This window comes from Chanodichthys erythropterus, chromosome 12 (assembly GCF_024489055.1).
Source record: "Chanodichthys erythropterus isolate Z2021 chromosome 12, ASM2448905v1, whole genome shotgun sequence".
Lineage (NCBI taxonomy): Eukaryota > Metazoa > Chordata > Actinopteri > Cypriniformes > Xenocyprididae > Chanodichthys > Chanodichthys erythropterus.
Window position 1 is genome coordinate 41396469 of NC_090232.1, and position 8980 is coordinate 41405448.

Genomic DNA, 8980 nt, shown 5'->3' on the forward strand with positions numbered 1-8980 from the left:
TATTTTAAGGCATTTTCACAGGAATAAACGTTTAAATATGTCATTTTGGTGGCCAAAGATGAGTTTTAATGGATAACACTATTGACTACAGGAGGACTATAAGATGACACAGGGTGTCATGCACCATTTTTTGAGGAAAATGACCGAACAGAAATAAAAACCATTGAACTTAACTGTGTGAATGTCAAGCACAAAGAATGCTGTCTTTAGTGGAGTGGGCTGTAACACTTATGGAAACATGAATATTAATTTAAAAGTATGCTATGTAACTTTTTTTTTTTGTTCAAAATTAACAAGTATGGTATGGTAAGCCTATTAAAAGCGTTTATATTTTAGACCCGACGGGGTGGTTTTCGCGGGAAAATGCATACATACGTCACTCGCCCGTGCGTGTCTGGTCATATCCATAACTAGAGAAAAGTTGCTCCGGCGTCTTCGATGCATGTGATGGTGGTGGATGGTGTGATCGAGAAAGACTGACTTGGAGCAGATAAATCTCGAACCTCCGGAGAATCACTCATTTAAAAAAAAACGTGGAACAGGGGAGAGTCTGCTGGCGAAAAAAAAGGACATGACAGAGTTGGTAGTAATCAAACAACAGTCAACACTGGCTTGGTTTTTCGGGGATGGCAAGAACTGAGGGATTTGAAATGTTGTAAAAGCGACGCCTTGGCGATTTTATTACTCAACAGGTGAGTAAGGTATTTTATTAAACAGATAAATTGCCATATGCAGCTCTCTAACAGAGTTTAATGTAAAGCATTATCTGTTATCTGCACAGTCATAGCAAAAAGAGTAATATTGTGAAATATTATAATGTAAAATAATAATTTCTAATTGAATATATTTTAAAATGTAATTTATTCCTGTGATCAAAGCTGTATTTTCAGCATCATTACTCCAGTCTTCAGTCAGTGTCACATGATCCTTCAGAAATCATTCTAATATTTCTTATTAGGCTACTATCAATGTTGAAGACAGTTTTGCTGTTTAATATTTTTAAACCATGATACATTTAGCAGGGTTCCTTGATGAATATAAAGTTCAAAACAACAGCATTTATTTGAAATAGAAACATTTTGCAACCTTACAAATTTCTTAAAGGGTTAGTTCACCCAAAAATGAAAATAATGTCATTTATTACTCACCCTCATGCCGTTCCACACCCGTAAGACCTTTGTTAATCTTCGGAACACAAATTAAGATATTTTAGTTGAAATCCGATGTCTCCGTGAGGCCTCCATAGGGAGCAATGACATTTCCTCTCTCAAGATCCATAAAGGTACTAAAAACATATTTAAATCAGTTCATGTGAGTACAGTGGTTCAAAATTAATAAAGCGACGAGAATATTTTTGGAGCGCCAAAAAAACAACAACTTATTCAGTGATGGCCGATTTCAAAACACTGCTTCATGAAGAATCGGAGCACAAATTAATCAGTGTATCGAATCTGCTGTTCGGAGCGCCATAGTCATGTGATTTCAGCCGTTGGCAGTTTGACACGCGATCTGAATCATGATTCGACACACTGATTCATTTGTGCTCCAAATCTTCCTGAAGCAGTGTTTTGAAATTGGCCATCACTAAATAAGTCATTATTTTAGTTTTTTTTTGGCGCTCCAAAAATATTCTCGTCGCTTTATAATATTAATAGTGAACCACTGTACTCACATGAACCGATTTAAATATGTTTTTAGTACCTTTATGGATCTTGAGAGAAGAAATGTCATTGCTCCCTATGGAGGCCTCACGGAGCCATTGGATTTCAACTAAAATATGTTAATTTGTGTTCCGAAGATTAATGAAGGTCTTACGGGTGTGGAACAACATGAGGGTGAGTAATAAATGACAACGTTTTCATTTTTGGGTGAACTAACCCTTTAAGTCACTTTTGATCAATTTAATGCATCTTTACTGAATAACAGTAATCATTTCTTTTTTTATATATATATTACTGACCACAAATTTTTGAATTGTAGTGTACATAAAGGGTAGCTTTAAAAAAAACTCATACTATTTATATTTGTTAATATACTTACATAAAATTTTATGCAAAAGTATATCAAAATAAAGTTTTAAAAAATGTCAAAACAACAACAAAAGATTAATGGTTGTTGGCACATTGTCTCTTCCCAATCTCACTGTAGCTGCTCTTATTTTTGTGTTCCATTGCCTGGTTTTTGCAACCATGATTTCTTGCATCCAATCTGCCCAAAATTTTCGTCCATTTTTGATTGAATGTAAAAAATCTTCTGTCCAATCCAATGCTCTTTAGAATCTGAAGTCCCGCCCCCTTTAATAGACGCTGAAGCCTCGGCTGAAATCGTTCATTTGTTCACACATTTACTAGTTTCTACATGGTGATTGGCACATAGTGCACTATAGAGAATAGGATAGGGAACGATTCAGACAGTGTAAATATGCTTTCCTTTGACGCGAATGAAGTCCGTTTTCGCGTTAGTGTCACGTGAACCGCCGCAACGCGAGCAGTCTGCTCCGCTCCAGAGACACGAGAGCACAGAGCGGATCATATGCGCGAGTCGGCTCAGACCACAAAAGGTATCGGACCCATTTGAATTCTGCACAGAATGCTGTATATAAGCGATATAAAGGACATTATGAGGAGAAACGGTTAGAGATTAGAAGGAAACTGAGGTTTTACAGAGTCTAACGGCTCTGGCCGAGCTGTAACATAAATTAAACGCTATTGGCTGTTTAAAAAAAGGGGCGGGGCTGTTCGAAATATCGCCCTGTCTTCCTGTTTCAGTTGAAATTACATCAACGCATTGAATAATGCTGCGTGTTTCAACACTCTTCAGTGGGCCTTTAAGCAATATGTCTTCAGCGTCCCTAAATGACATATACTCTATTTCCCTTCTTTACTGTGGCCAATCTCTGCATTCGCTGCATTCTGTGGTCTAATATTTTTGTATAATAACATCATAAGTCACAAGTAACAAATATCCTATAGTATAGCCGTGCTACTTCACGAAGAAAGAGTTGGAACAACATGAGGGTGAATGAATTATGACAGGGTCACATTTTGCATCTTGCCCCAAATGCATCCTAAAGATGACTCGCTCGACCTCTCCAATCTGTTTGTGTTTTCTGAATACACATGCGTCAATGTTCTGACTTTGAAACTATATCCAGCAAGCCACAACCCTGCCCAAAGTGTGTTTACAGCTGAGCTTGTTGTGTGTTTGCTTTGTGTTGCATGTCTGAGCAAGAGCGTAAAGGGATCTCCCAGCAGCCCTTGGGTACTGTCAGGCTTTGAGTGACAGCAGAGAGCTGCAGGATTAAGACTGGCCGAGCATAAACAAACCCTGAGGTTTCATCTGCCACGGGTCTGGAGGACCACTCGCACATGCTTTATGACTATTTATGGTCCTGAATGAGACTTATTTGAGCAGAACCTTTGAACTTCTGAAGTTCTGAAGGGTCAGGAATCAAAGAGGCTCTGATGCGGTGAACATTTCGGATGTTGGTGGTCATTATGCTACATGAAATACTTTCAGTTAGTTTTAGAGAAAGTACTCGTCTGATTATTTTAATCTGTCTGCTACTGATATAACACAATAAAAAGCAAATAGTGTTTCTTTCAGTAATTTGGTGTCTCAAATTTTAAACAGGTTTATACTGGTCTGTTGCCGTCCAGATGTTCATTATCACACGTTAGCTAATGCGGGTTGCCCGAGGACATCCCAGCTAACACAAATATGTCCTAAGAACATTCTGCTAATGTTTTCATTTGTTCTCTGAACATTCAAAAGGAACATTTTTTTTTTAAAGTTACAAACATGTTTTTCTTTGTTATGCGAACGTTAGAGAAAACATTAAGGGAATGTTCCAATTGATCATTTTGCAAACATTAAGGGAACATTACTTTTGAATGTTCTCTAAACGTTCCGAAAAAAGTAGTAAGTGAGGATAAAAAAAAAAAAGTTTCAGAAAAAACGTTCTGAGAACATAGAAATAATGTTTTTGACGTATTTGAGAACATTATTAAAAATCAGACAAATTTGAACAAATGTTCTATTGTATCTATGTTACTGGAAGAATGTTTGTTCATAACTTTGAGATAACCTTGCCAGAACGTTACCCTGAGAACGTTAACTGGTGTTTTGCTGGTTAAGCTAGTCTTGGTGGGGACACAAGCACCCAAAACACAAGACTGTTGGTCACCAATACTGGTGATGGACTGTGTCCTTGATGGGACTGATGATGTCTAGACATGTTTTGTCAAATGTGTAACTCAAATGTGGTTTGAGTTAAAGGGTTAGTTCACCCAAAAATGAAAATGATGTCATTAATGACTCACCCTCATGTCGTTCCAAACCCGTTAGACTTCCGTTCATCTTCGGAACACAGTTTAAGATATTTTAGATTTAGTCCGAGAGCTTTCTGTCCCTCGATTGAAAATGTATGTACGGTAGACTGTCCGAGTCCAGAAAGGTAATAAAAACATCATCAAAGTAGTGCATGTGACATCAGTGGGTTAGTTAGAATATGTTGAAGCATCGAAAATACATTTTGGTCCTAAAATAACAAAAACTACAACTTTATTCAGCATTGTCTTCTCTTCCGGGTCTGTTGTCAATCCGCATTCACGACTCTACAGTGACGCTGCTGACGTGTTATCCGGTGCGCCCAAGCTTCGTTTACAGCCTGAGGGAGACGCACGCTGTATTCAAGCTATTCTACATTGTTTGTATTTTGGTATCGCTATATTTTTTAAAATGGTGCGTAAGTGTGCATGTCGCAGACGTCCTAATCGGCAAAAACAACGACGACGTAAAAGTGCATTACCAACGCTGACAGATGAGAGGATTCAATGGAATCAATTCAATGGAAAGGATTCCGGAAGAGAAGACAATGTTGAATAAAGTCGTAGTTTTTGTTATTTTTGGACCAAAATGTATTTTCGATGCTTCAAAAACTTCTAACTAACCCACTGATGTCACATGGACTACTTTGATGATGTTTTTATTACCTTTCTGGACATGGACAGTATATTGTACATACATGTTCAATGGAGGGACGGAAATCTCTCGGACTAAATCTAAAATATCTTAAACTGTGTTCCGAAGATGAACGGAGGTCTTACGGTTTGGAACGACATGAGGGTGAGTCATTAATGACATAATTTTCATTTTTGGGTGAACTAACCCTTTAAGGCCCGTTCACACCAAAGATGATAACTATAATGATAAAGATATAGTTCTAAAAATCATTCTAAATATAAAAGAATAGCTGAGTCCACACTGGTGTTGTTGTTCTCTAGACTGGTCTTGATCTCGAGGCCAGTTTTAAGACCATTTTTTGAAGGTCTTGGTCTTGTCTTGGTCTCAGACTAAAAGGAATCGGGATTATATTTCAAGACCGGTCAAGACCACAACTGATTGAGATATGATTTCTTTGTAAACCTCATTCATTTGATAATAATGTAAATAATAATGTAAAACTTCCTGCTTCAAATTCAATCAGTAACTTATTTGTAATTTCATTTATTTTGTTAATGTTGTGCCGTGTCAGAAATTAATACAAATGCCCACAAAATTCAAGATATGATTGCAAAAAAGTACTTGTATAAGATCTTGGTATTTATATTCTAACATATGATATAATATCACAAGAAAGAGGGCTGTTTTCACAAATATGAGCACAATTGCAAAGGTGATATTGATTTTTTTAATCTCAACATTATTTATGCATTTGTAATTGTACCAATTTAGATGCAACTTCTGTTCCACCTCTGCAGTTTAAAGATGAACTTTGTTATTAGTGATTTCAATTGATTGGTAACAGCTCTATACAGTGTCTTATTATTCTAATTGTAATTATTGATTAAAAATAAGACATTTCTCAAGCAGTAAATGTGAATCTTTCACATGAATTTGAGGAGTGCTAGTCTGGTCTTGGTCTTGACTTGATCTCAGTTTAGGTGGTCTTGACTACAACACTAGTCCACACACCACAACTTATAATGATAACTGCACAGAGAAACAATATCATTGGAATCATTTTCAAAATTATTTTTTTTCCAGTTGATGAATGGTAAAAACATTGACAGCCTGTTTTAAAGAGCTAAGAGCATTTCTATGTTACCTAAGTGTCCAGTTTCACTAGATGAATATTGAGAGTTTAAGCATTCAAATGATAATTTGAAGGCATTATAGAAGAAGAGTAAGCGCTGTTTTCTTGGCAAAAGGAGGTTGCAAAAATTATTGAATAAAAGGGTGCCAATAATTGTGGCCAACGAGTTTTGGAGATTAACATTTATTTCATAATGTGACTTTCCCCCCCACTTTCAATTCTTTTTCTTCAATGAAAGGTTAGGCTTTTGCTAATTTTATGAATTAAAGATCAAAAAGATAAACAATGCGGATTTATTTTTACAGTCATCTTTGATCATATTTACCAAGGGTGCCAATAATTCTGACCACCACTGTATAATAATTTATGTGGTGTTGTGTTTTCTTTTCTTTTTTTGAAGAATAATGCAGTTATCCTGTAAGTATTATATATGGTGACTATAAACATGCACATATCCTCTGTGGCTGAATGAAACGGGTGAAACCCCAGTGGGTGTAACGGTGAAACGTTAGCGTCCCTCCCTCCTCTGTGTCTTCACCTCTCCCTGCGTCCACTCCTCTCTCATTCCCTGCTTTTGTCCTCTTTAAAGTGGTCGGTGGGGTGTTAATAATTTGTTTCTCTCCCTTCTTTTTCATCCTTCGTCACTCGGACTCTCTCATCTTCCTTAAGAGAGCAGGATGGGGTCCTTTAAGGGTGCCGCCCTCCCTGTTCCTCTCTCTCTTTCATGCTTTCTTTCTCTCCCATACCTCGTTTCTATCCTTTTTCATGCTTGGCGGCCCCGGTCCCACCCTTTCAATTTGGGCGCACCGCAGTGACTCTCTCAGAGCGGCTCAACTGGAACTGTTGCTATCTTTGGAATCTCCCTGTGTGTGTAAGGGATTACAGTGAAGGTTCATATGTAAGTGCCCAGCTAACAAAAATATGTTCTAAGAATGTTTTGGTAATGTTCCCCTGAAGTTCTCTGAACATTCAAAACGTCCTTTTTTTTTAAAGGTTCTAAAAATGTTCTTTCTAGGTTATGCAAACGTTAAGGAAACATTCCATTTTAAAATTCTGCAAACATTTTGGCAGTGTTACTTTTGAATGTTCTGAACATTCTGAAAGAAGTAACATTTAAAAAACTATGTATATATGTATATATAGCATTTTTGTGCTAATGTTTTGAGAACATTATTACAGGCTAGATAACTTTAAGCAAACATTCTATCAACGTTACTGGAAGAACGTTTGATGAACTTTGAAAGAACATTGCTAGAATGTTAGCTAAAGTTCTGAGAACATTCCCTGTTAGCTGGATATAGGCCATTGGCCCAGACAGAATCTTCTGTTCCCGCATCTTCTGCACTGATTTTAATCCAATAATGTTATGTTGCTTTCAAATACTTTGGGAAATATTTCCTAATTCATATTTTTACGAAAAACTTACGAAAAATTATTTTTTGAAGGTGGCTAACAAGTAGCATGTAGTGTCAACACTGGCCACTAGGGCTTGACATTTTTATAGTCATAAGAATTTTAATTCATAAAAAGTTCTGGAGGGAAACTGGCCCACAGTTAGCCTGAAGAACCAATGAGACTGCGTAAAAGTAAACTTTTTTTTGCCCTTCCCTCACTAACTTCCCTCCGACTCGTTCACTCGGATGTACGTCACTGCTTACGAGTTCCCACTACCGAGCCCTTACATTGTGTTTAAATGTGTAAGGGTGGAACTCCTACAGGGGTTCAGGCTGTAAGGTTTGCCGAGCGACTAAAGAAACTTCATCAGTAAGATGTTAGAATACTGTACATTTCTTGTCTATTACCACCCACTGCAACTTATACCAACGACGGAAATAAGCGCAGTTATAATAGCAAAATATGTGGGAGAGCGTTGCTATAGTGTGACAAAATTGTATTGCAATAGGGAACACATTAATGTTACTAAATCAAAACTAGTTAGCACATCATTTGTAATAGAAAGGGTTTAATGACAATATCTGATTATGGCTACACTTAAAATAATTACAAAATAGATGTATGAGATGATAAAATCATATACCATTAATTGTACACAGCATGTATGTAAAAAGTTACCTGAGAGAGAGAAAGAGAAATAAAGAGAGAGAGAGAGAGAGAGAGAGAGAGAGAGAGAGAGAGGGGGCAAGGGAGTGCCCGAGATCCAAGGAAGAAGAGCATAGAAAAGAGACCAGAGCAACAGTTAAAATCCTCTTTTATCCCATCCTAGACAATGTGACAGAAACTCAAATGTGAGACATTCATACTGACCAATGAGAAGATTAAAACTTTCCCCCACTGTACTAAAGGTGTGACCATTTGTAGACCCCCGATGTACAAACATCTTGGCCTACAGACCTTGATCACTATCACCTTTGTGCCTCCCAAATGGCCCTTGGCAAGAGAGAGGGGTGTGAAACAGTAAAGCAAATGTCTTTGTTCATTTTAAAATATCTTTGGATATTTTCAATTCTTACAGTCTCTCCTTGGCACCGTTGGCCACACTCATGTGTCAAAAGGTGGCACAATCCATGAAGACATGCTTTCTGTTGTGTGTAGATGTCAACTTCAGACTTCTTGTCCAGACTTGTTGCAATAGCAGTCGGTCAGTCTTCAGTCTTTGTTCTCCTTTCAGTCCTGCATGAGAAGGTCCATCAAATGATGTTGCACCATTCATAGATATGCAAATCGTCCATCGAACACTTCACACCTCCACAAGAATCAGGTACTGATAATGGCAGAACTCAGTTGTCCCTCCTTTGAGACAAGACACAGGATTTGAACTTTGGCAGTAGGGACCCTGTGATTTAAAAGAACATATAACACAACAAACAGCAAAAGCATACATATGGCATTTGTCATTGGTCAGAGGTTTGATGTGGTCAGATT